Raw genomic sequence first — 26,425 nt, 5'->3', positions numbered from 1 at the left:
CAATTCACGCACTTAGTGTTTCTGCTATTCATAAGTGACAAATCAATTGCAATTTAACTTCAGTTACTTTACCTCGTATGTCTCTTAGCTATGTAAGACAAAAAAAAAAGTCTCATACCAGCCCACCTAGCTAGGCTATGAAAAACAAAGGGACATTTTGCATATCTAATGCTTATAGTACAATAAGGAGTACAGATTTGTCCTGTCTGCAATATTCAGGGATTTCTTAAGTAACAATCATTCATTAGTCATTAGTCAACTAATGACTAATTAGTCAACTAAGTCCTGAACATAATGAAAGGTAGTTACCTTCAACTTTTCCCTAAAAATTCTTGAAATATTTTCAAAGTCCTTATTTTTTCCCCCTGTGTCCTGTTTCAGACAGTTCCACATGATAATACCAGGGGTTTCATACCCCTCTCGTCCATTAGGCATGAATCCAAAATCTGGATGATTTATTTTTTTCACCTTGCTAATGATAGAAAGAACTTTTGTTCAGGGGACAATATAACCAATTTATTTCTCTGGAGTTACAGGACAGGTTTTTTGAAGTCCTACCTGTCCATTTTTAGTCTTATCAAAGTCTTACCAAGCCTAACCAACAAGTTACGACTACAGTCAAAATGCCACTAACGCAGCTGAAATTGTATGTAGCTAAAATAGATATATGCGTGTTTTAAATGTGTATGAGTTTTACATCTAATTAATAAATGCATGTATATATATATATATAATTCCTACTATCAATTCCTTTCTCTGTTTACATCCCTACTCTTCTACCTTCCTTGTGGTGGGTCTTACAGCTGATATTTCTTCCCGAGAAGGATCTGTATGGGAAGTCACAACAACAAAATCCTTTTCTGGGAGTAGTAGTTAATTCCAAGAGTTTCTTCTTCCACAATCTAGGATTTACCTCAGGTCATTTTAATGTGTCTGCTAACAGGTCAAACACATTGTCAGTTTAGCAAAGCCTATTGCAAATAAAAATTTTATAAAATTAGACTTTTAAAAATATATATATTTATTTATATATATATATATTTAATAAATATAACGAATCTTACGCTAATTTACATCTATTTTTCTTTCTTTAATCTAACATGCTTCAACAAGTTTTAATAACAATAATAACAAGGATATGTTGTTCCAATAAAACCAAGGAATTTCCAGAAGTGAAATCACCTGTTCTATGAGAGTTTCAAGAGGTTTTTAAATTAATATCCTCTACACTTCAAAGTTACTAAACATCTTTAATCCCCATAAGGGTTCAACATCTCTGTTTTGCTGTATGAAGATAATGAATGTAATTTTAAATACAGAAAATACAAACACAATTTTTCTTGTATATTGATAACAAAAGTTTTGATTAGCTATTTAAATAGACATTTGACTGACAACAGTGTGATATGGTTTTATCTATATTTTCTCCTACTGTGTACTTAGAACATAATTTACTTCAGAGTTACCAAGTTGTGAAGTCTCAGAAAACAAAATAAATATTCAGAATTCAATCTCATAATGGAATCTTGCTTAAGCATCATTTACAGTATTGTTATCTCTGTTTCCCATTAAAATATTTCAGACAATGGCAAGTGTTATCTGTATTTGGAAAAACATAGATTTTCTTTAAGCAGAAGACTGCTAACCAAATGTTGAAACAAGCAATTTTAAGACTTCTGAAACTAATGAATACTCCCCTTGTGATGGACTGAATTTCCATCTGGAAGTACCCAATTCTGTATAGTACTATTTATGACTGCAGGAGCATCCTCAAACGCTCCTTGGAAGATGAACCTCATGTTTCTTTTACATGGATATAAATCAAAACCAACTCATGCAAATTTTCTTCCTCTCTTGCAGGCCAGGAGTCTTGTTAATCATGAACCAAAATTATGTCAAATTGTTCAGCTGTCAAATTATTCTCTCCTCTAATCTAACCCTTTGTTCTTCTCATTCCTGGTGTAATGAATCAATTTTTAAGGGGGCATTAAGAAATAAAGTAATACAAAGAAAGTGACATCAAAATAGTATTCAGAAATTATTCTTAAAATAAACCTATGTTTATGAGCACACACATCCGTATATATGTATAACTTAGGGGTTTTTTTATGCTGTTGTAATTTTACACCTGAACTACTTCAGGCAGATTCTTCTAGTGGAAGGAAAGCTGAAAGAGGTATAATGGATTTTGAATTAATGAAACGTATGAGATGTAAGAGAATTAATGGAAGATCCCACAGAAGCATAAAAACAAAGTGTCAAAATTACACATAAGGAAATGAGAACTGCTACAGAGGACTGTTGAAGATAATAGTGATCCAATTTTGGTGCTCCTCAAGACAGGGAGAAAGTATAAATATTGATTAAAGAGTCTGTGGACTTGTTAGTTCTGAAGTAAGTGAATAATTCATCTTAGTTTTTCTTTTACACTTACTTATAACAATTTCACTAGATAAGAGAATAAGACACATTTTTTTTTATTTTTTTTTTATGTCTGCTTAGCATAAAATCTTAGTAAAATCTTGAAATTCCCACACTTGACATAATGGAAGAAATAACAGCACCTTGATTTCTATATTTGAGCATATTCCATTGTACTTTTGTACAGGTGACTAGAACTGGTTGCTACTGAAGGAAACAATATACAGTCATCAATCCAAAATTTAATTTCAACATGATTTGTGTCATATCTCAATGAGACTAAACAAAGAAATTGTATTTTGTAGTAGAAAGGGTACATCAAAATGTACAAGTGTGAATGTATCTGATTTTATCGGGAACACTTGACTGCTTTTTTTCTAAGAAAAATGAAATGCTTCTAAATCTAAGATTCAGCCTCAGGGAAATTTATTTTTTCTCTATGCATAAGCACTACTTTTATGTGAAATAATGCTCTCCCATTAAGGACTCTATGGCCACTCCAGCTTTATGGTTTTGAAAGTCTGTTATTCAGAGAAAATTAAAAAAAAAAAAAAAGAGAGGAAAAAGGTTTCTTCTCTTTGACAAACAAATTATTTCAGGGGAGACTTTGTAAACTGAGTGTTGAACTGTCAGATATGGGCACTGAAGTACCAATTATTAGAAAATCTGTGTTAGGACTTTTGTAAGTTACAAAATACATCTTTTTTACAGATTCTTTCTACCTCTCTGCTTCTGGACTTTTTTGCCAGTACAACCTCTAGAGAAAAATAAATTGTTCAGACATTGGTTTCTCAAGCTGGTAGAATGAAATCTCATGAAATAATGCTGTTTTGAAAGGATAATTTGTGAACTGAACAGGCAAGTTTTTCATCTAATTCTGTGGCTTCAAGTAATTTCCCTAATTTCAAGAATATTGATTTGGAATCAAGGTGTCTTTTCAATAACTAGATGTCATGTTATACACATTTCAGATTATATATGCAATTGTATTTGTAATATGATATAAATTTATATGCATATGTTACATATTAAGATATAATTTTAATATATGTGTATACACCTTACTATTTATTTAATAGATGTTCATGCTAGAAGACATATGTTTTTTGTGATTTTTTTCCTTCTCACTTCAGTGACCAACAATATAGGCGTAGGTGTGTGTTTCCACAGACAGTGAAAATAAACAATTATTCCAAGAAAAAGTAGAATTCTGGCAAGAATTTTAGATAAGGTGGCATATGTTATAGAAGTGCTCATTTCTCTCTACTAATTTTAAAGCAGCAACACATGTACATATGATCACATAAGTCCCAGTCTAAGTATCTGCCAGATAAATTGAAGTACCCTTCCATCACTTAGAGTATGTATCCATATACAGGCACTTCTTTTCACTTTAAACAGTTCTGAGAATATAAAACTTCTTGTAATTTCACATGTTGTCTGAAAGTGCACTATTTTTAATATTGTCCAAACTCAACCATTCTAAAAGGGTTTTTTTTTGACAGCAATTTCAAATGTATTTTGGGAAATATGAATGATTTAAGCCACTTAATTGTTATCTTCAATTCAATTTCAAGATTCAGATCTTAAAATATAACTCATGGTAAATTGTGAGATGCCCTGAAAAAACTGGTTCTTATGCAAGTTGCAGTGTACCCTCTGTAGATATGAAAACAGAAAACCCTTTAATCTCATTTTTGTGCACTGGATCAAGATATCTTAAATATCTTAAATATTTCCTTCAGGGGGCCCACTCAGGTGGATTTGGTGGGTGATGTTACATCTCTGGCAACAGTTTTTTACTGCATTGCTAATAAAATGTCCTTTGTACCTTTAACACATTGGGGTTACAAGTAAAGTGCAATCTGTGTGAGAGAAAGACTCCATGAAAAGCTGAAACCCTTTTTTAGTACTTTTCATGTGCTCGCAGGACTTCCTCTTTCAGGTACAAATTTTCACTCTACTAGCCACAGTACTTTTATGATAGATCTCAGTGAAGCCTGAGGCAGACAGTACCTATTAATCACATCATTTCTTCTCTGTCTTATTGAACATGACCATATTAAAGCTAAACAAAAAAAGAGAAAGAAAGCCCACATCATGGAGAAAGGAAAAAAAAAAAATCATCTTCTGCTTCAATATCTTTTCCAATGCTGTATTTTATTTGAAAATAAATCGAAACTAAAGTTATGCAGATTTATGTAGTACATCAAGAATGCTGATAGTTTAAAAAAAACATAGTGTTTTCTGACTTCACAGAACCTTCTTTGCTAAGACTAATACCAAGAGTGGCTCAAGAATAGTTTGTTTGCTCAGCGTATTATGATTATATTTTCCTAACTTGAATAGAGACATTAAATATTCAGATTTCACTAAATATGAAGGCATATAAAGGCAATATAAAAATATGAAAACATTAAAGTTATTTGAGTGAAAAAAATTCGTTGCTATAACTATCTTTATTGTGAGACAAAATCACAGCAATGAACATAATGACAGCAACTCAATTAAACATAAAATGCAAATTTATTTTAAGAATATATGTGGAAACCACTAGTGTAATCAGGCTTCAAAATTAATATTACATTACTTAAATAAAAAAAAATCCGCTCATTTTGGCTGTTACATTGTGCCATAATAGCTGCAAGTTCCTGGGTTGTATGGCTACAGAAAAGGTACTGTATGCATAATATTTTTTCCTCTCATGTCTTGTTTGATTTATCATCTGCTGTTCCAGAACGTGTAAAAATTGCTCAAATGAAGCGCAGTAGCTGAAAAGCAACAAAATCCTACCACAGAACATGCTATACATAAACAAAAAGTTTTATGGGTATAGCTAACTGCAAAAACATGAGTAATATCAGCCTACTCTGTTCAGCCTCTAAACAAACACTTGATTCTTTCTGAAGTCTGAAATGTTGCAAACCTAAGTGAATTCCCAGAGCCAAAATCAATGAACAAAATATTAGCAAAAGTGATGATACTCATTATCTTCATGCATTTAGAAGGACATACAAAAGACAAGTTGAAATGGTCTAGATATACACTGGTTTCAAATAACCTGCAAGAACTCCAGAAATATATCTAAGCATTATTTTCACAGTGTAGACAGTTACAGCAGTTTGGACATTAAACCCGCTGAAAACACCTACCAAAACAATTTCTAAACTACATTTTAACTACTTGTAGGCAGTTTGATTATAAGAACCTTAAAAAAAAAAAAAAAGCTGAAAATATATTACCATTTAATTTGAAGATACTTCCTAAAATGAAACATTACATGTAACTGTTTCAGGATAGACTACAAAGACAAAAGGTACATCTAAAACCAAAGAGTACTGTAACAATTATTCCATATGTGGAAGTCTAAAGCAACTAAAATTCTTGCTTAAAAATGAAAATTTGGATACATTCTTTGACATTAATATAAAAATCTGTATTTCTCAACTCCTGTTTACCTACATTTACTTATTTACCATAGTGAAAACAAAGAAAAAAAGATCTGAGCAAGACAAAACTGTTAGACAGGAATTTTATGTAATTAATAATATATTTAGCCTCGCAGAAAAAAATTAACACCCTATTATTCATAAACTTTTAATACTGTGCGTGAAAAGCATTAGCAGAAATAGGAAAAAAATGTACTGGATACAAATTAACATGTACAAGCATTCTTTATGTAGACCCATTAGGTGAAAAAAAAGCCAAACAGTACAACACAGGACTCATCCACTTTCTCCTGCAGATCGGGAAATTCTTCTTATGGTCAAACCTGTAAAAGTATTTTAACATCCTTTTGTTATCTGTGAAAAGTATTTTTAAATTTGTCTTTTTTTAAATCAGTAGAAAATGTCCAGTATATATTGAGAGAAGGAAAATTAAGTGCATTAAGATTCCAGGATATTTTGACAGTAGAGTTTGTTAATAGTAATTGGCAAAGACAAGTTACAAGATTATGTGAATAAACCTGAAAAGTGTCTTATCTACTGTATTTTTCTCTAGAGTCTCTTATTCTGTCAGAGTATTGATGCTGTTGCATGAATTCAGAATCACCTTTAAAAATAATTAGTTTACTATCAAACCATAGGATCTGTATCTACTCTGATAAGACAGAGAAATGCATGCCTGACAAACCTTATTCAGTTTTATCAACATATATTTCAATAGGCTTGCATTAGATATTAATCAGTACTATAAAACAGTTCTACAGCTTTTGATGGGTTTTTTCCAGGAAAATATTTTGGACGTATTTTTCCATATGATATGCTATTAATATGGATATAGTCAGTATAAAAGCAGCATGAAAACCAACCCTTTTAAAATAGTGACTTTTATGATCTTCTCACACTGCTTCAAAACACAAGAAGATTCTCACTGCCTCCCACATGCCAAGACCCTTTGAAGTTTGATTAATCTGCTACTTATGGAGGAAGCAGTAGTACATAATTCTCCTCCACTGGATAATCTATGGGCTATAATAAACTTTGCCACTAAAACTGTTCTTATCATAGTTCAGCAAATTTATAGTACACTTCACCTTAAAATCATCATTTTGTAGGTATATTTGAAGTATCATTGATAAAATTATACGATCCATTTTTCACCACTTTTCCATACCCATGATGCCATTGGCCATTGAAAGATCAATATATATACAGCTAAAAAAAATTAAATAAATTATTAGAATATAATTAATTCTGTGCATTCAAATGTCAAAGAAAGATCATTATGTTACCATTATTCTGTGTATCTGTTGAAAACGTAACAAGTTCTAAATACAGAATTAGTGGCTGCTGCAATTTTAGTTGGCCATTTTTCCACAGTCTGAACTGAGGTCACAGAAGAAGAAGGCAGATTTTTTTAATGACACTCCTTTGGCCTAAGTTTTTACTTAGCTAAGTAAATAATCAAATATTAAACAAGAAATTATTTATATTATTGAAAAAATAAATACTACATTCTTACAATATCATACTATCAATTAATCAAGTTTTATTACATATTAGTAATAATCATGTCATATTACTATGCAGTATTCTGGCTCTTGGAGAATGGGGATAAGTTTTCAAACTGAATTGTATAGCTGTACATATGTAAACATACTTTTCTAAAGAGTGACGAAAGGCAACATATTTGATAACCTGGAAAATGCTTCAGACTCTCAAAAGTCAGTCCAATTTGTGTCCCTGAAGCACATCCTTATTTTAATGGTGAGATTTTGTTTGTTGAGAATAAAACATTTATCACTTTGCTTTCATACAGTTAACATCTGTTATGAATTCTCAGGGAAAAGAAAATCAAAAAGCCTAGCTAAATGGAATGAAGAAGGTATTCAGATAAATAATGTTTGTTGTTATTTTATATCCCGGAAAGCAATGGCAGGAGCATTAGGACACCCATATCAACACAAGACTGGATAAACCCCTTCTCTTGCAAAAGTCATGATTTCTATTACGTCAAAAGACATAACATAGCATCCCATACATGTCAGGAAGCAGTAGACAATAAATTCATTGGTAGGCAATAAATTATAAATAACTCCACAGAGTAAACAGATGATAGAAAAAGAATGTGAGAGGCTAATATTTTTTTTTTTTTGGAGCATATTTTAGAGAATTAGTAAGGCAAAGGATATGAATAACTGCAAGCTATCAGAGGTTTCTCCTTTCTCCATGTTTATTCTATTTGAGTAATGGAACCTCAGCTCCTCCATTTCTGAGTGGGGCAAAAATTGGAAGCAAACAAATATAAACAAGCCAATAGCAATATCTTCTTAAAATGCCAAGGAATCGCCACCACATATATCCGTGATGTACATATGCTGATATATTAGGGGTACTATGATTCTGTGCGTATTCTATAACAAATACTATCAAAAGCTTTAGGCACTGATGTCTGCAGTATTAACCTTTTGCTTTTCTTTGCAAGACCTTTTTGTTATTATTTAATGATCATCTTGCTGTGCATTGGATTCATAATCCCTTCTCAACTCCATTGCTCCCCTCCCTTGCCATTCACAGCCAGTCTGATCCTGGGATTTGAACATCCTATTTCAGAACTGGAATGAGAACTGCGCTTATTCCCTCATCCCTTTTCTCTGTACTCCCTCTCACTTTCTCCTCCCCTCTGAGGAAAATGCTGCATGCAAGCAGTGATGCTCTATGAACCAGGAGAGGTGGAAAGTATTGCATCTGTGAGAAAATCACGTGAGGGAGAGGTACAGTGGTGAATCAGAGCATCACAAATGCACTGGGGCAGGGGGTGAAGGAAGCTTGTAAGCAACTTCTGCAACACCTGTTGTGAAGTCCCAAGGAGAAGGTCCCAGTTTTCCAGAAATATCAGGGCTGATGATGCAATACATTAATAAAGGAGTAAGAAAGATTCCTGTATTCTCTTACAGCTCCCCAAATTTACCACATCACGTCCTCTAAACACTCCTTTGCTTGCATGAAGATTTTTACTATCTATATTTTCACAGGTTAAATTTTAAACCCTCTTATCTATTAATCACTTACTCCAAATATTCATCATTGTTTCATCATAATAAAACGGTGAAAAAAAAAAAACAATGATCTTGTAATAAAAGTAACAAAAGCAAACAATATAACCCTTTCCTAACACAGTGATACTATCTATAATTTTCCTCAAATAGTGTCTTTTTGTAACATACAAAAGAAAAGCAATGATACTTGGAAAGCATGCTGTATCAACCTCATACTTTTCGGTGTGACATATCTGATAAAGTAACAGGCAACAACAAGCTATAACACGTTTTGGTAGAGCTAATGTGGTTGCACTGTAAAAAAAGCATTAAAAATTACTTGTAGATTGGAAAGTAAATGTTAACCTTAAAAAACCCCATGAACCCAAACTATCAAAACACCCAAAAAGCCCTTAATGAAACCAGTCAAACCTTGTGTCTCTCAGGTTCACAAACAGTAAATTAAAGACAGCTGTTTCATATTTTAATACTGATGACATTATATCAGTAACTTTTTCTTTTTTACTGCTTACTTCACTGAGTCAGCAATGAATTACCGAGATCTGCTGCAACAAAGTAAATCTTCATTTCCCATTTGAATTCTTCTTCTCTGAAGGTTACCGCATTTTGTTTTTACCTTGTAATTACTTCATAGGGAAAGAAAAGTCATAAAAATCCGGAGGATTTTTGGATTTTTTGGGGGTATTTTTAAAATCCAATTATAGAATACTAAGAATGCTACTTAGTTTCCAAGAATAGTGTACAGGTTTGGGTTGTGACAGAGTGAACAGTGTTGTTTTGTTTTTCTATTACTCCTGTAAAGAGTTTTGCTGACTCTTTGAGGTCCACACTATCCCTCTTGGAACAGTCCTGATCTTTGTTCATCCTTTTAAACAGTGGAAATGGTCTTTCAGTTCACATCAAAGGTTGTTCTCTGCAGATCAAATGTTTCTGCCAGGCCAGTTTATCTCATTATAATAATACACCACAAACGGGTTCCAAAAAAAAAAAAAAAAGCCTTGTATTTCAATTTGTTCTCCTTAAGCATAACTTCAGAGATCAAAATGTAAGATGAAACACAAATCTGCTTTTGTTGACTTGTATCCTTGGTGTATTATGACAAGTGAATTATTGCACGCCTGGCAGGAATGCATTATGGGGTATATTATGGTCCTGACAGCCTGTAGAGATCTGCAGGAAGAAAGAGATTTTAGCTATTAAGTCTATGAGTCTTGTCAGGACGTGCTGCTTATGGTGTAGAGTGTCTTCTATGGGAAAGCACAGGGACCTCAACATTAGAACCTGGCTGTGATAAATGCTTATGTATGGATTCTAAGAAGCTTCTCATGGGAGCTGAATTTTATTTGAAGTTGCTAAGAGACAAGGGGTTCATTAAAATACTCAGTTTCAAAAACAGTGAGCTAATTACGTTTCATCAAATGCACCAACACTGAACAATTTTATTTCTGGTTTGGAAAAAACCTATCCAGAGACGTTATTTAGGGAGACCAAAAATGGGAAGCAATTCTCCCAGTCTTGGTGTCTACGTATCCCCTGTAAGACTACATTAGATTCTTTATGGAAGACAGACTTCCAGCTGGGAGCTCTGCAGTAGCTTCATCCCAGTGAAATAACCCATAAGACAGTTGCAATGGAAAAAAAATCCATAATATTTTTGCATCCATTTCATTTCTTCCATGCTACACACTATCAGTAGGAAAAGAATTCCCATAAAAACCTGTGGAGCCACTATTTCACTTTCATCCAAACCCCTTATTAAAACATTACGATGATGAGGCTCATAGGAAGCTAATCACTAGGCAGGTGGCAAACTTGAATAACTGTGATTACTGATGCTACCTTGCTTAATATACCCATGATTTATTCAGTGAATTCTGCAGTTTGTCTCACTAATCTACTCTGGTTCTTAGAAGCTTTTGGGGACTTAGATTAACTTTTTTTTGGAATTTCAATCAAAAGACCAAAAGATCCATTTCAAAAGAGTTCATAATTTTCAAACTGTTCTCCTTTCTGATTTTTGATTAGCTCAAGAATAAATTTACTAACTTATTTTTCTCTCTTTGTATTTAGAAAATCAGAAAGAAACAGTGATTTTGCAATTTTCTGTTTGTGTTATATATTGCCTTACTTGACATCTCCCATCATTATTTTGTGAAATTTCTTGAGCCAATATGACATAATGTATCCACTTCCCAGACCGGATAGATCTTACATCCAATAAATTATATACATTGACCATACAAGTATCAATATGGGAAGATTCTTTTATATATAAAGATTCAATTTTTTTTTTTCTGCAGTGACTAAAAATAGTACAGAAAATGTACAACATTGCATGATTTTATAAAGATCAGGAACATCAATTAAGATATAGAAAACTGAGGTTTGATGTTTTTTTCTTTTTGTTTTCATTTTTTATACCAAAATTAAATAATGGATCACTTCCCAATTACTACAAGAGTATGCAAAGAATACTTGGAAAGGAATTTTAATCTCATTGTTCTGAAAAAAGTAAGTTACATACCTCTCCTCCACAGAAGAGTTTTGACTTTCCATTTAGTGTTTATTTGGTTTTAATAGAGTATCACCATTAGTTTGCACTTCAGCTTCAATAACTGCTGTTATTGCATAATATAAACTAATCAGAGGGAAATACTTTCCATCAAAGTGTTTCGTATATTGTAATGTGTTGTACAAAAAGAAGAGAACTACAAAGAAGAAAGAAAAGTAGCAAAAGGATGAGTTAATGGCAGTGAGATATGAGAAAGAAAGACGTAAGTGCAAATGGAAAAGCAGTAAAGAAAAATTACTTTAACTGATTAAAAAAAAAAAATAAAGACAAATTCCAAGCACTAGACCTTGTTTGGGCTTAAAATAAAACAATTAAAGGCAAAAAATAATGGAATAATGGAGAACAATTACCTTGATTTTAACTTTATCCTGTTAATCAGAGTGACATAAGTACAGATAGCATTGTATAAAGACCTCTAATTTATGACAGCTTCTATCTATGTATATATAAATTACACAATAGACTGTTGAAGAAAGTAAGCTGCAGAGCCATTTTTTTAATTGGCAAAGAGAGATGTAAGAATTTAATACCTCAGGAACACTTGCTGAATATAGTGAAATTAATTTTATGATAAAAATTTACACAAAGACAAAATTAAAAGCTCAGCTGTACCAGTTGCATATGTGTTTATTGTTAATGGAAAAATCACTTAGATACAAAATCAGAAATAGGTATATCTAAAGACATATCTAATTTGAGAACCATTTGAAGTCAGCTGTATATAAATGCTTTCATGAACCATTTTTCTGTAAGAAGTATAACCAGATGTCTAAGTCAGACTTTTGAAAATTCAAAATTTAAATTCTGAAATTAATACCATGAACGTGTCAAGAATATAAAGTCCTAAACACAAGACTGTGAATGGCAGTATTCTAGAAAAATAATATTCAGTCATCCAAAGCATGACCCAGATAGCATGATAAGTAGTTTTGTAGTCATTATACTCTCCAAAGAAAAGAGGAAAAGATCCTCTTCTAAAATTAGGAATATTAGCTCCAAGGTAGGAAGTCTAGTCTATGAATTTTTCCCTCTCCTTTTCTTTTCCACATTTTTTCTTTCTTAGCTAAAGGAACACTCAGAATAACAATTCACCTTTAATTACTAAAGGGGAAAGAAAAATAGTAACTCAAACTTATTTGAGAGGAATGTGAGTATTTTCACACAAAAAGAATGCTTTTACCTCTTCTCTGCTTAGAAGAAATAGTTTAAAAGTTAGGGCACAAATAACATTATCATGGCATACATTGTAGAGGGAACTGTCATATACAAGCTTTGTGACATGCAGTGAAGAAAAAAAAACATTTATTCTAGCTCACTAATTAAATTGGGATCATTCGTTCACTAAAAATGGAGAGACTGCATCAGAGAATAGACTGAGAATCTATGAATTTCATTAGGCTTTTTTGCTTTAATGTATAGGGTCAAAGGAGGGATTTGTTGGTTTTTCTTTTTTCAGTAAAAGTAGATCTAATGATTCAAGAATAACAGTAAAGGACAGTAGAAACAGATTTCTAAACTGTATCAAAAAGAAGGGCAAAGCCATGAAAAAAATAATAAGTGTTTTATTTTTGTAATCATCATTTTGATTCCTAAGAATTCTGTTTCCAACAACAGGAAAAGGAGTAAACTTTCAAAAAGAATACTGTGTTATAACACTGACCAGCACCACTTTTTCAGATTAAGCCTGAGGTATTTGGATCAAAATAACATTTATCAGAAGCTAGAAAGTCTGGCCTGACTGACTTTCATTTAAGGAGTTTTCAGATGTAAATCTAAAGAGTATTTTGAAATCCTCAATATTAACATTTTAAATTACTGTTTTACTATACCAACAACTTTGGTTTTAACAATGGCAATGCTAAAAGCATTTCTCTAAGAAACTATGGCAAGAAGGGGATAAAGCTACACTATAGCTAAGAGAAAAGGGATTGTGGATGATATTGCAGGCTGCAGATCAGGGAAATACAAACAGCAACAACATGAGACACTTCAGAATTTAGACCTTAATTGATAAATTCATTCAAATAAGTGAGGATTAAGTGTTGATATTTGTGGAGTTTTTGATATGGATGTTATATCAAGTATCAAGTTCACTATTTTATCTGGAAAAACATATTTTATCAGCAGATTTCTGCAAAATTATCAAAGAGGTGTTAAATTCTATATGGGTAGATTCTTAATGAAAAACTATTCAACATCTAAATAACTATTCCACGGTGTTAATTAGAACAAATATTGAACTTTTATGACACTTCTGTCAGCTTTCAATGCTTTGATTTCAGATCAGCATATTTTTTTTCCCACTTTAAGCCAGTATCTTTCATGTTTATGTGGTAAAATTCTGAGAACAGAAATGACACTTCAGTAAATTAATTAAATGGCTTAACTGGTTTTCAGGTCACAGGTGAAAATTAATTTGGTCTTTACTATACTATTTCCTATTTTCACAAAAAAACTGCACCATCAGAAATCTGTTCAAGGATGGACATAATTTGTTATTCAGGAAATACATAGAAATGGACTGTCAGAGACATAGTAAGTCATGCTGTGAAGTTGTTCTGAGAAGACACTTACAGTCTTTATGTCTGACCCTCTTCAAACTTTGTTGCTATGCACTTTCAGAAGCAGTTCATTCAAGTATCAAAACACATATCCTTGTAGATTCCTAAAGATAATTAGAGCTAAGTGAAGATAAAGAGATTTCAGTAATTCTATGTTATGGAATGTCACAGACAATTAAAAAGGGAACCAACTAAACAAAAAAAAACCAAAAAAACAACAACAACAACAACAACAACAACAACAACAACAAAAAACAAAAAAAAAAACCACAACAAAGCCGACAGGAATCTGACTGATTTTGGCATATAACAAACAGTATGGAAAAATCATTACTGGAATTATAGTCAAGCAACTGAACTCGGCACACTCAGAAATAATCCTTATTAAAAAGGCAATGAAAAAGATTTTACTGAAATAATTTTTATAGGCCAAATAAGCAATTTTGCACTTAAAAATATTAGAAAAAGTATGCAGTGGGGGAATCACAAAGTACTAAGAAGTGTGAGAAATCATATTTCCCCCCCCAAATCAGACTTACTCTGGTAGAAAAAATAATATCAGTTTCAAAAGTGACTGAAAGAAAACCAAAAATGTGTGTACAATCAGGTAGCAAATAGCTCCTACAAAAAGTTGATTTCACTCACTGATTCATTTGCAATGCTGACCTCTTTTTATTTTTTTGGTTTGGGTTTTTTCAGTAGTTTAGTCATTAACCAGATTTCAGCACTTGGTGCTGTTAGCTAGAAACAGTATAACTTGGCTAGTTTTCTGGGGTTTGTGATTTTTCTGCAGGCTTGAAACTCTTCAGCAGATTTCCTAATGCACAGAAACCTTTTAAGAAACAAAATGGGTCTATTATGGAATTGTATCAAATAGCTGCTTGCAGTTTCACTTGGTGTGGACATGAAAGCTTAAGCAACACCGCTGGATTGATTGAATCTTGCTTTGAAGTAAGAAGTTCATTTGAACCTAAAGCTCAAAAAAACCCCATCATGGAGTACAGGACCAAGGTGAACAAAACAAGTGAGTAGGAATTATATAAAAATTCTTCATATCAAACTGGAATTTATGTCTCTGTCTTTCAATCATCTTCTCAGTAAATTATTATTTATTTTCAATTATTGTAAAGCAATCATAAATTCATAATCATTCCTCAGGTGTACTGAAAATATTTTAAAGGAAATTTTTGCAATGATGCACCACAAATAAGGAATTACCTGGAAGTTAGAAGGTATCTTATTCAATTATCAGATGGAAATTGTTAGAGGAAAATATGGATATTGTTAGAGGAAAATATACTCTGGCCAAGATGAGGCTGCCACAGCTCCAGGTTTAACCAGCAGGAAGACTGACACAAGCACAAGCCCACAGAGCACATATATCACAGAATCAGAGATGCACAGAGTATGCTGAGTCAGCAGGGACCCACAAGCATTGAGTCCAATTCCTTGCCCTGCACAAGCCCATCCTTAAAACATATACACCACATGCCAGGTACATGGATAACAGGCAGACCCTCAGAGCACTCACACGAACCCCTCGCTGTTCCCAACAGGCAAAGCCCCCTCTGCTCTCACCCGTAGAGGTACACAGAATGGTCTGTCTGGGACTCCCACGGGGATGGAGCTGAGAGTACCCTGGCAGAACATTATTTGGTGCATCACTCAGGGCATTGTCTCTCTGAACTCCTCTGTGGGTGTCTACATGACCATGTAGCATATAACCTAAAATGTTGATTCAAAGGTGACTCGACTAATCTTCCTTGCAGAAGAATAAGAATTTCACAAATCAATGTGAAAGGTCAAATTTAGGAGAGTGTATTAGGATTCAGTGTTAAATTTTCTTTAGATAAACACACATTTATTTTAAAGAGAGTCTTTGGTCTAAGAGGTTCATCAAATGTGATGGAAAATTACTCATATGATGACATAAAATTCTTCAGGTCCATCCCTAGTTAAGTATCACTTGAAGAGATCAGAATTTAAGAAAGGATTGAATTTTTCTCACAACACTTCTTTTTCGAGGCTTTATTCTGACTAAATACTCCTTATTTTTCTATACTTATCTACTTATATATATATTTAGTTTCATTTTGATGAAATAAAATTTAACAGACAAAATCCTTCATTAAAAACTGTAGTCTATACAATATCAAAACTTTTCACTGAACAGTTGTGAGATTCTGTTACTAATGGTATTGCAACAGAAATTTCATTTTAAATGAAGAAAGAGATACATTTTATTGAAGTAATGTTTCCTACAAATCAGTTACTACAGGGTTTCTGTTTTTACAGCTCATTAAAATTTGCTGAAATCATTTCCCGCAGTTTTGCCTAAACAGTTTCTTAGGAATTACACACCTGGAAATTTCTTTTTTCTTATAACATATACAAACCAATGAAAAACCATTAGCATTGAAAATTGTTATTGTAATGTGTTATCTTCTACTGCATGTCACCTACAGTTCAATAGATGCCTATCATTTAATTGTTATATTTGAAACATATTTGCACCTGTTTATATTCTTCACGAGTATTTCACACTCCTTATGTGAATGTGCAAGGTATTACAGCTTTATGCCTTTAAAATTTGTGGAGTTTGGGGGCTTCCAATATTTTAATTGAAGCATTTTCCTTGGAGAATGTACAAACTCAAAAATAAAACATTTTGCTCAGAGTTTGTAAGAATCCTTAAAGTTTAAGATTATCCATATCACTTCATTTGTACATTTACACAGCAAACATTTTTATTTATAAAACCAGTAACATCTATCAGAGGATTTATTTACATAATGGTTATGTCACAAACTTGCTTATTAATGATAAATCATTTTCATTCTCTTTTTGCAATGAAACACTGATTGGTTTTTACTTCCAGGACATGCACCCAAGTTTGTTTCTACATGTCTGATTTATCTTTATACTGTGTAGCCCCTTCTCTGTTCTATACCTTTTTTTGTCATCTGTGCTCTCTGTCCTGGTTTTCGCTGGGATAGTTAGTTTTATTCTTGGTAGATGGTACAGTCTTGGATTTATTGTAAGAATAGTGCTGATAGCACAACAATGTTTTAGCTATTGCTAAGTAGTGCTTACTCTAAGTCAAGGACTTTTCAGGTTCTCATGCTCTGCCAGTGAGCAGGTGCACAAGAAGCCAGGAGGAAGCACTTGAAGTGACAAGAAGTCAGTTCTTGGTGAGCAATTTTAAGGTGCATCACTTAATGTTCCTCGGTTTTATTCCTCTCTCTCTCTCTCTCTCTCATGATTATTATTATTGATGTTTTTATGATTATTGCATTTTACTTTATTTCAGCTATTAAGCTGTTCTTATCTCAAAACACAAGTTTTTACTTTTTTTCTGGTTCTCTTTCCCATCCCACAGGAGGAGGCAGGGAGTGAGTGAGCAGGACTGTGGTACTTAGTTGCTGTCTGGGCTTAAACCACAACACAAGTCAAATAACCAAGCTAAACATAAACTATTAGTGGCAGCACATATATTTAATTTTGAAAGCAGGTTTTTCTGTTTCTTGTATAGAAAAAATTTATCTATGGAAAACTCAACTTTTTGTTAAATAAAATTGGTCTAATAAAGCTATTGCCTCTGTGTGAGAACTTAATCTGGTAAGTCAAACCTACAGCACTGCTATTTTACCAAGAAAAGAAACTTGCGGTATGAAAGTCACAAAACTATAGAGGTCATATGTAAGAAGCCTAAAAATTCATAGACATAAGATGATTTAGCTACATCTATGCATCACAACTATTTGCAGATTTGCAAGTACAATACTTTGCATCATTTACCAGTCTGTTATAAACCCCTGACATTATATCAATTTCTCTATCTTGAAGAAAATTCCTCTCAGTACAGCTTTGGGTTTTGTGGATTTTTTAGACCCTAAAACATCCTGTAAATATGATTGGGATAGAACACTGCATAGAGAAGGTAGATGATCAATTTGGGTTTGGACTGACTTTTCTAAATAACATGAAACTACAAAAAATTCAATATTATAAGAAGAATATATGTCATAAAACAACTATGCAGATTACTCAGTCTGCATTTTCTAAAGCCACTTTTACACAAGTACATCTTCAAAACCAGTCAAAATATTACCCATTTTGTGAAAATCAGACACATTTGGGGAACCAGGTGCTCAATTAAAAGTCTCTCTCTTCATTAAAATAGCATTACAGCATAGTTAGCTAAGGCTGGCAGAAGTCACATGAGAGAACACATTTCCATGTGGAAGAAACTCTGAAATAACTCTGAAATTAGCATATTCTGACAATCCAATTTAAAAAGTTGCAGGTTGTAATCATGACATTAGACATAAGGAATCTTAGGCTAAAAAAGAACAGATTTTAAAAGTCAAATCTGAAGTATTAAATAATTTAATTATGCTAAGTATTCAAAATCTAAAAAAGAGAGAAAAAAAAAGATAGTTTTTTTAACCCATAGGGTGACAGAATATAAAATCTGTCTGCCAAAAGAGATGTTGAACTAGAAATGCTGCATAGGAGCACACAAAAAGCAAGACTAGGGAAGTTTCTGTCCCTTTGTTCTTGGCCCTGGTGAGGTTTCCTCTTGAATACTGTATTTAGTTTTGGGCCCCTCACTACAAGACATAGACATGTTGGAGCAAGTCCAGAGAAGGGCAACAGAGCTGGTGAAGGGTCTGGAGAACAAGTCTGATGAGGAGCAGCTGAGGGAGCTGGGGGTGTGTGCCGGTTTGGACAAATTTGGAGGAAAATATCCTCTGATAGAAGGCAGGTTACAACCAACCTTCCCCCACCAGATTCAGGAAAAAAAGAAATTTTTCTCAGAGGAAAGTGAAAGAGATAAAAACTATTTATTTAACAAACACAAAGGAAAAGGATAATAATGCTAAATAATAAAACCTCTCGCTGTGGAGATAAACCTGGGAAAATTTCAGAGTCCTTCTGTAGTCTCTTTCCCCCTACTTGGAGCTGGGTTGGTGTGGGCCCACCTCCAGGGCCTTGATGGAGAACTCTCCTGATGTGTTCTGATGCTGAAACAGTCCAGAAGAGAAGACGAGAAAAAAACCCGAAGTTCCAGGAAAACAAAGTTCAACTCTTCATCCCTCTCTGGAGAAAAAGAGCCAAAAAACTGGCTGAAAAGCAAGAAGGGTACTTCCCCTGCTCCTCTCACTGCCACAGGATGCAGAGGAGTGTGTATCTGTGTCCTTGAACAACTACTTTGAGAAGTTTGCTCAGTTTTTTCTCCTCTCCCCCCTCTCAGGCTCAGTTTAAAGGCACAGAAAGGCACAAAAATAATTTCTGGGCATGGAGCAGCAATAGGGGATACACATCATAAAGACAGTGTGTTTAGCCTGGAGAAAAGGAGGCTCAGGGGAGACCTTACTCCCCCTACAGCTGCCTGAAATGAGGTTGGAGAGAGGTGAGGGTTGGTCTCTTTTCCAAGGTAGCAACTGACGGAACGAGAAGAAATGGCCTCAAGTTGCACCAGGGGAGGTTTAGATTGATATTAGGAAAAAAAATCTTCACTAAAAACACAGTCAAGCATTGACCAGGCTGACCAGGGAAGTGGTAGACTCAGTGTACCTGGAGTTCTTTGAAACATGTGTAGCTGCAGCGCTTAGGGACATGATTTTTTGGTGGATATGGCAGTGTTGGGTTAGCAGTTGGACTTGATGATCTTATACGTCTTTTCCAACCTAAATTATTCTATGGTCCTATGAAGAGAAAACAATGTCCCATGTATTGAGATACATGAAAATAAATCAAGAACTGCAAGAGGTTTTTTTAGTAAGAGTTTGATAAAGTGCAGTCATGGTAATTTTCTTTCAATGCTACAAGCAGTCAATGCATTCTTAGACGAAGCTGAGAATTGTCTTCCTTAACTGTAACAGTATTAAATTCTTTCAGAATAATACATGGGTTTATAATGTCTAGAGATAAAGCTAAAAAATAACCTATGATTTATGATTGTGGTTTAATCCAGCAGGCACCTAAACACCACACAGATGTTTTCTTACACCCCTCCCCTTGTGGGATGGGAGAGAGAATTGGACAAAAAGTAAAATTCACGGATTGAAATAAAGGTGGTTTAATGGGATAGAAAAGGAAAAAACATAGTGATCATAATAGAATAAGAGTATTAAAAGCTACTGAAAAATACATTTAGTGCTGGTAGCTGAGTGTGCAGCTGCTGTGCAAGCTGCAGGTTGAGCTCTGGGTGCTGGAGTCTGAGATGAGACCATGAGCTGGCGCCAACACTTTGCACTATAAAAAGCATGAGGACTTGTGGAGGTGAACACTCAGAGGCAGACACAGCAGAAGCCGAGGACTCAGTTGGAAGACTCCAGACTTTTCTACACACAGATTGTGAGGGTATAAAAGCCCAGGGAGTCCTTTGTTTAGGGTCTCTCCTCCAAGGCACCAGCTCAAGCTGTTATTCTGTCTTTGAATGACGGTTAAATTATTTTAAGGATCCAGATGTCTGAGATTCTGTTCTGTGAAACCTGGGTTCGAGCTGGTAAGAAGAAACTGCATGTGGTATGTATAGGGAGTTAAGTAGGGCACCTCTCAGCTCACTGAATCCGTTCCCTGCGAAGGATCTTCAGCCCTAGCTCAGGTGGTGCCAGTGTGATCGCCGCAACGACTCCTGTACGGTCAGACAGGAAAGTTTCCCTAACAGGGATGTACAATGGAATTGCTCACCACCAGCTGACTGATGCCCAGCCAGTTCCTGAGCAACATCCCCTAGCCAGTCTTGCCCCCAGTCTATATTCTGAGCATGATGCCTTATAGTGCATGGCCAGATTGAGCCTTCTGTCTGTGTCCCCTCCCAACTTCTTGTGCACCTCTTTTTCCTCCAGTATCCTCACTGACTAGGAGAGCATAAGAGACAGAAGAGACACTGACTTAGTGGAAGCATTGCTCAGCAACCACTAAACATCAGTGTATGTTCCACATTATTCTCATCCTCAATCAAAAATACAGCACTATTCCTGCTACTCAGTAGAAAATTAACTCTATCCCAGCTGATACCAGGAAAACAGTATATTTCATCTCTGTTAAACTATCTAAGATCTCAAGCCATGAAATTTCTCACTTTTTACCGTTACAATTCTCTCCCTGATCCCACTGTGGGACAGTAAGCCATGTGGGGCTGAACTACCTACAAGGGTTAAATCATAGTGACTGTGTTCCCCACTCTGGTTCACAGTACTCTATGAGACATCCCGAAAATTTACAGGCTCCATGGTCTCAGGTACTCCCACCCCTCTGCACTGACTAGTGAAGAATTTTTGAAAGGACAGCACTGCTACTCCCAGCCGGGTACCAAACTGCCTGATGATATCTGCTCTCTTCCTGTGCTGAATGGATAGGAAGAGGCAGCACCTTTCAGAAATCATAAGAAGTTTCAGACTTTCACACCAGAAGATCTTGTCCAGATTAGCAAACTGTGAATGACATGACTACATCTCCAAAAGTGGAAGAAAATTTTCCTCAAGGGCTGTTGACAAATTACAAATAATGGTGGTGATTTGAATGGATCTATTTATTATTTTTGTCATCTACAAAATTAATTTTAGTATCAGACTCTGTGACCTTGACCCACAGATGACTCCAGTGGAAGTGAAATAATCAGGTTAATTTATTTTTGTCTTAGTTCATGTCCTAAGTACATATTTTAAATTACAGTCTGCTAGATGAGTCAGTAAAGTAAAAGTTAATTAATTTCTTACAATATCTAATCAAAATCCCCCTAGAGCAAAAATGCAAACTAACACCTAAGATCTTTCCTCAAATTACAGCAAATCCAGTATGTATCAGATCAACATGTAAAGATTGCCTAGAAACCTTCTGCTTCCAATCTGCACATTTTCCTCTTTTTAGTTTTCCTTTTTTTCTGCATCAAAATGAGCATAAATTATGCTAACAGGAATTACTGTGTGTAGAACATGTAATGTAAAATACTTGAAGGTTTTCTAGACTTGCCAGTATAATTACTATTATAAATTTATTTCCCTTTTTTGTTTCAGGTCTTAAAGTGAGATGTTACCTGAGGATGTCCATGTAGGAAAACCTGTACATTCTTTCATCTCCCATATGTCTGGGGAAACAAAAATAATGTGAAAAGAGATCTGCTGAAAGAAATATAGTCACATATGTTTGATACTGGCATCCTTTGAGGGAACTTGTACAAAAAGGTTTTCAGAAACTGATGTAGTCACAGTTATTGGCTACATTAATATGTTAATTAGTAAATCTGTAGAGGTTTTCCTGAAAAGGCAGTTTTCTTTGGTAAAATCTGTTAGAATACAATATTTCTTAAAATACATCAAGATCATTAATAAAACCAAAAATACATCTATGAAACACTGTACTAGGAAAACCAGGAGTTGTATGCTACTTCCTCTGAGGCTGGGTAACTCTTTTTGACTCTTATGCCATAATTTCTATCCTGTGAATCCTGATACAATTTTTGTGATTAACATATTGGAGAATGAGATCGAATCTCTAAACTGAAAAGCTGATTCAGAACTACTGAAAAGTGCTGGAAGTTTGAGATTGTGCATAAATAAACCTAGCTAAATTACAGAACAGGACTCTACTTGAAGTACCTGTGTCTATAGGCAGGAGTCGTTGTCCTGACAGAACTTTATTTAAACTTCATTGCAAAACATTCAGCTGAGCAAAGAACCACAGTAAGCACTATTTAGTACTAAATCTATATTCCAAAAGACTTCCTATGTCTTGTATTTTTTTAAAAGCACACAAACAAATACTGGCATATTATATAAGACTAGAAAAGAGCAGCTTTTTTCCTCCATTCTTCTTCACATTTCTCCTATATCTTTGATACTTCAGAACTGGTATGTTCAAAAACATTTTGCCTACAAAGGAAAATAAACTGTGAGATTTCTAAACTGCTCTCAGTGGGGGACATTTCAAGCTTCTTTTTCTTCTTATTTGGAATAAAAATAAATTTGTCAATCAAAAAACTTCCTAAGAAATTATTTTATCACAAATATTTTTGATGTAGGGAGGGGGAGGATAAGAATATTACTTGTAGAAACACATAAATATTGTAAAGATGAGAAAGGAAAGAGTTCCCAGTGTAATGCATACTTTAAAGACAGCCTGCTGCAGAGAGGATATAATAAAATAACACATTGTTTCTTCCATGTTTGTTTGGTCCATTTTTTTCACTCACTGCATATAACAAAAGTCTATTTTCCTTTCTGCATCTATGAATTTACATAAAAATACTTTTCTCTCTTTTTTCTTTTCACTGGTCCTTCCAATTTCTTTTTTTTTTTTCTTTCCAATTCTCAAACTCCTTATCCACAGCAAGAGCTGATTATAGACATTCTTGTATTATTAAGTATATACATACATATATATATATATATATATATATATATAAAACAAGAGAGAGAGTGAGAGATTTGTATGTATGTATATATTCAGATACAATTGCACAATTGCAGAATTTTAAAAACCTTTATTAGTCTGGCAGATTTAAAGCCTTAACAGTAAGCTAAAAATCCCTAAAATAGTTTTATAGAATCATAAACATTTTCATTTATTTGTATTTTACTAGCCTAAAAGTTATCTTGCAGTCTTTACTGAAGAACCTGAATCATAAACCAGGAGCATAATATTCTTCCTAATTTCAGTCTGTACCCTACACACTTTTACTCCCAATTTTAAGCTATCAAGCGCTTTCAGGATCACAATGTAAATATTCATCAGGATGAGCAAGAAGAACCTGGAGTTCATTCCTACTACTTAAGGTTTCACCTTTTAAGGATGAAATAGATTCTTTATCTCTAAGAACTAACTGAAAAAACACATTTATTTAAATGACAGAAAAATTATGATATTTATAAATCCAAATTTCTAACCAGAATTTATAAGTATTTATACCATTTATATTTATTAATTTATAGAACTGAAGAAATATTTATAACATATGTAACACAGAGGTGTAATGACCTGAGGTAGTTCCTGTGACTGGCAAAGTCTTACAATAACTGATATTAGAAAGGAAAGAAAATAAAGTAAGATTTTATGTTGCATTTTACTGGATTTGGTGTGTAAATACAAAAAGAGAAAGATAATTGCCTACAGTCAAAAAAACCTGATTAAATTGTAGTTTTAATTCTGGCCACAGGAAGATTAGTATGTATTTCGGGTATCATTGCAGGAATTTGCTAAGCCATTTTGCTAAGACTGGAACATTGATCTGGGTCTTGGGGCTGGAAAGTCATGGTCAAATCTTAATGTGTCTTGAAAAAAAATCCAAGGCAACATGACATCCCATCAAATACAATGTGTAGTAAGCCATACTCACGTAAAACCTTGTAATTAGCCCACCTATGCCACTTCTGCATTTTTGATATTTTTGATGTACCTGACTTGCATGATTTGCATAGAATTTTTGACCCAGCTGGAAACATTGTCAAAGCTGCTGCAACATCAGTACCAACACTGACCACAAGACTTGCACCTGGACGTCCCAATGAGCATTAGCTGGGAAAAGAAATTATGTGCAACCATTGTGAAGGTAGCAGGAAAAATGGAGAAAAAAGCAACATCACTGCAGAATTTGTATAAAAGCAAAAAATAAATCATCATTACATTTCAAAATGCTGAATTTTTTGCTCAGTATAACTTACACCTTAACACTACAGAGCATATCACATAAATTAGACTATCACCTTGGATATGCACCGCTGTATATCTGGTACATTTATTTGCAAGATCATTCAGACGTTTTATGTTTTATGTTTTATGTTTTATGTTTATTAGCAGTCATCAAGCCATATCAGTCCCCCACACTAAAAGCCTCATCTTCTCTCAGTGATGTCTACTGGTCATGCAGGGAAATTTAAAGCTAGAGGGTTCACTTTCTGGAGACAACTAAAAATACTCTGAAACCTCAGAAAGCATTTCTGTTCAGACAAACCAAGGTAGAACTAAAGCAGAGTGCTCAAAAAAAAAATCAGTTAAGAAGCAAACAACTACCTCTGCTTTTGCCTTAAAAGGTGCAAAGAGGGAAAGAGAGCGGGAGCCTACATAACTCTGTGCCCACAAGACGGAGAACTTAATTACCAAGCAGCTTTTTAAATTACCTTTAAATAATAGCAAGTAAAGTAAGAACAACAAACCCCACATACAGGAAGATATAGTTCTAAATTACTAATATTAATATAATGATGAACTGATTATTATGTTTTAAAAGCCTGATCCTGTCTTTTCGGCCTTTTGATACCCTTAGCAGATACTTCTTTTCCTACATAGCTGTTCAGGAGCTACATCTTTAGTGGGCTTGCTTCTAGGGATGCCATTCAGCGCCTGCCTTATGCAGGAATGCAGTGTCATACACTGGCTCTTTTTGTGGCGCCAGTCATAAAATTAGTTAGTGAAACAGACTGTGGGATAATTTTCCTGATGTTAAGAGAAACAGGCTTATGAAAATGTCCTGAATATATGCCATATCTCTTGATTTTTCTATTGAAACAGCAATTGTTTTACAAAATTCTTAGTATTAAGATTTTTCTTCATTACCTTAGTAGACTGTGAAAAAATAACCACCCATTCAAGTCCACTGTCATATGATTCATGCCCTAGAGAGTTCATGACTAGTGACCGTTTGTAAGCTGCCTCCAGTTGCCTTCCAGATATCCTTTGTAACCATCATCTCCTCTTTTTTAGCATTTTTGGTATGCTGCAAGGTACTGAAGTTGCTGTATCTCAGTTGGTGTACATATAATTACTCAGAAGAATGGAGGTGGGGAGAGAGAGGTAAAATGGCAATGGACAAAGAGACAAATCAGAGTTGGTCACTCTCATTTGGAGAAAGGTCTGTAACCACCTTACTCTTTCTTTTGTGTATGTTTTTGTGTATGAACAGAAGCAGATTTGCAGTTCATGAAGGTCAAAGTTGCTTGCTATCTCAATCTCTCCTCATTGGAAACAAAAGAGGACACCCACCTATGCTTGCAATGACTGAGTTTTTCTAGAGAAATTACTGTGATCCAGCAGCTACTTAGATATTGTATTGTAATTTTGTTTGTATTCTCACAGGCTGGAGGAATACGAGACTCAAAAAAACATATTTATTAGACTTGGAGAGACTGCAGACTCCTCATTCATTCCAACTATATGAGTTGCAATTTTGTGCCATGAGAATTGCTGCCTCAGTAGAGCAAGAAGTGCAAAAGTTCTAACATCAGGCTGGCTTCTCCTTTCATGAGAAGTATCCTAGAGATATTCCATTTGCCCTTTTAAGAATTCCACAGCCTGCCCTCTCTTCCAAGTAAGTTAGTCACCACTTTCCCTCTATAATAAAACTGTAATGACATGTATTTCACA

The sequence above is a fragment of the Corvus cornix genome, chromosome 1 (assembly GCF_000738735.6).
Source record: "Corvus cornix cornix isolate S_Up_H32 chromosome 1, ASM73873v5, whole genome shotgun sequence".
NCBI lineage: Eukaryota > Metazoa > Chordata > Aves > Passeriformes > Corvidae > Corvus > Corvus cornix.
The sequence above is the reverse complement of the archived record's forward strand: the minus strand, read 5'-3'. Positions refer to the sequence as shown.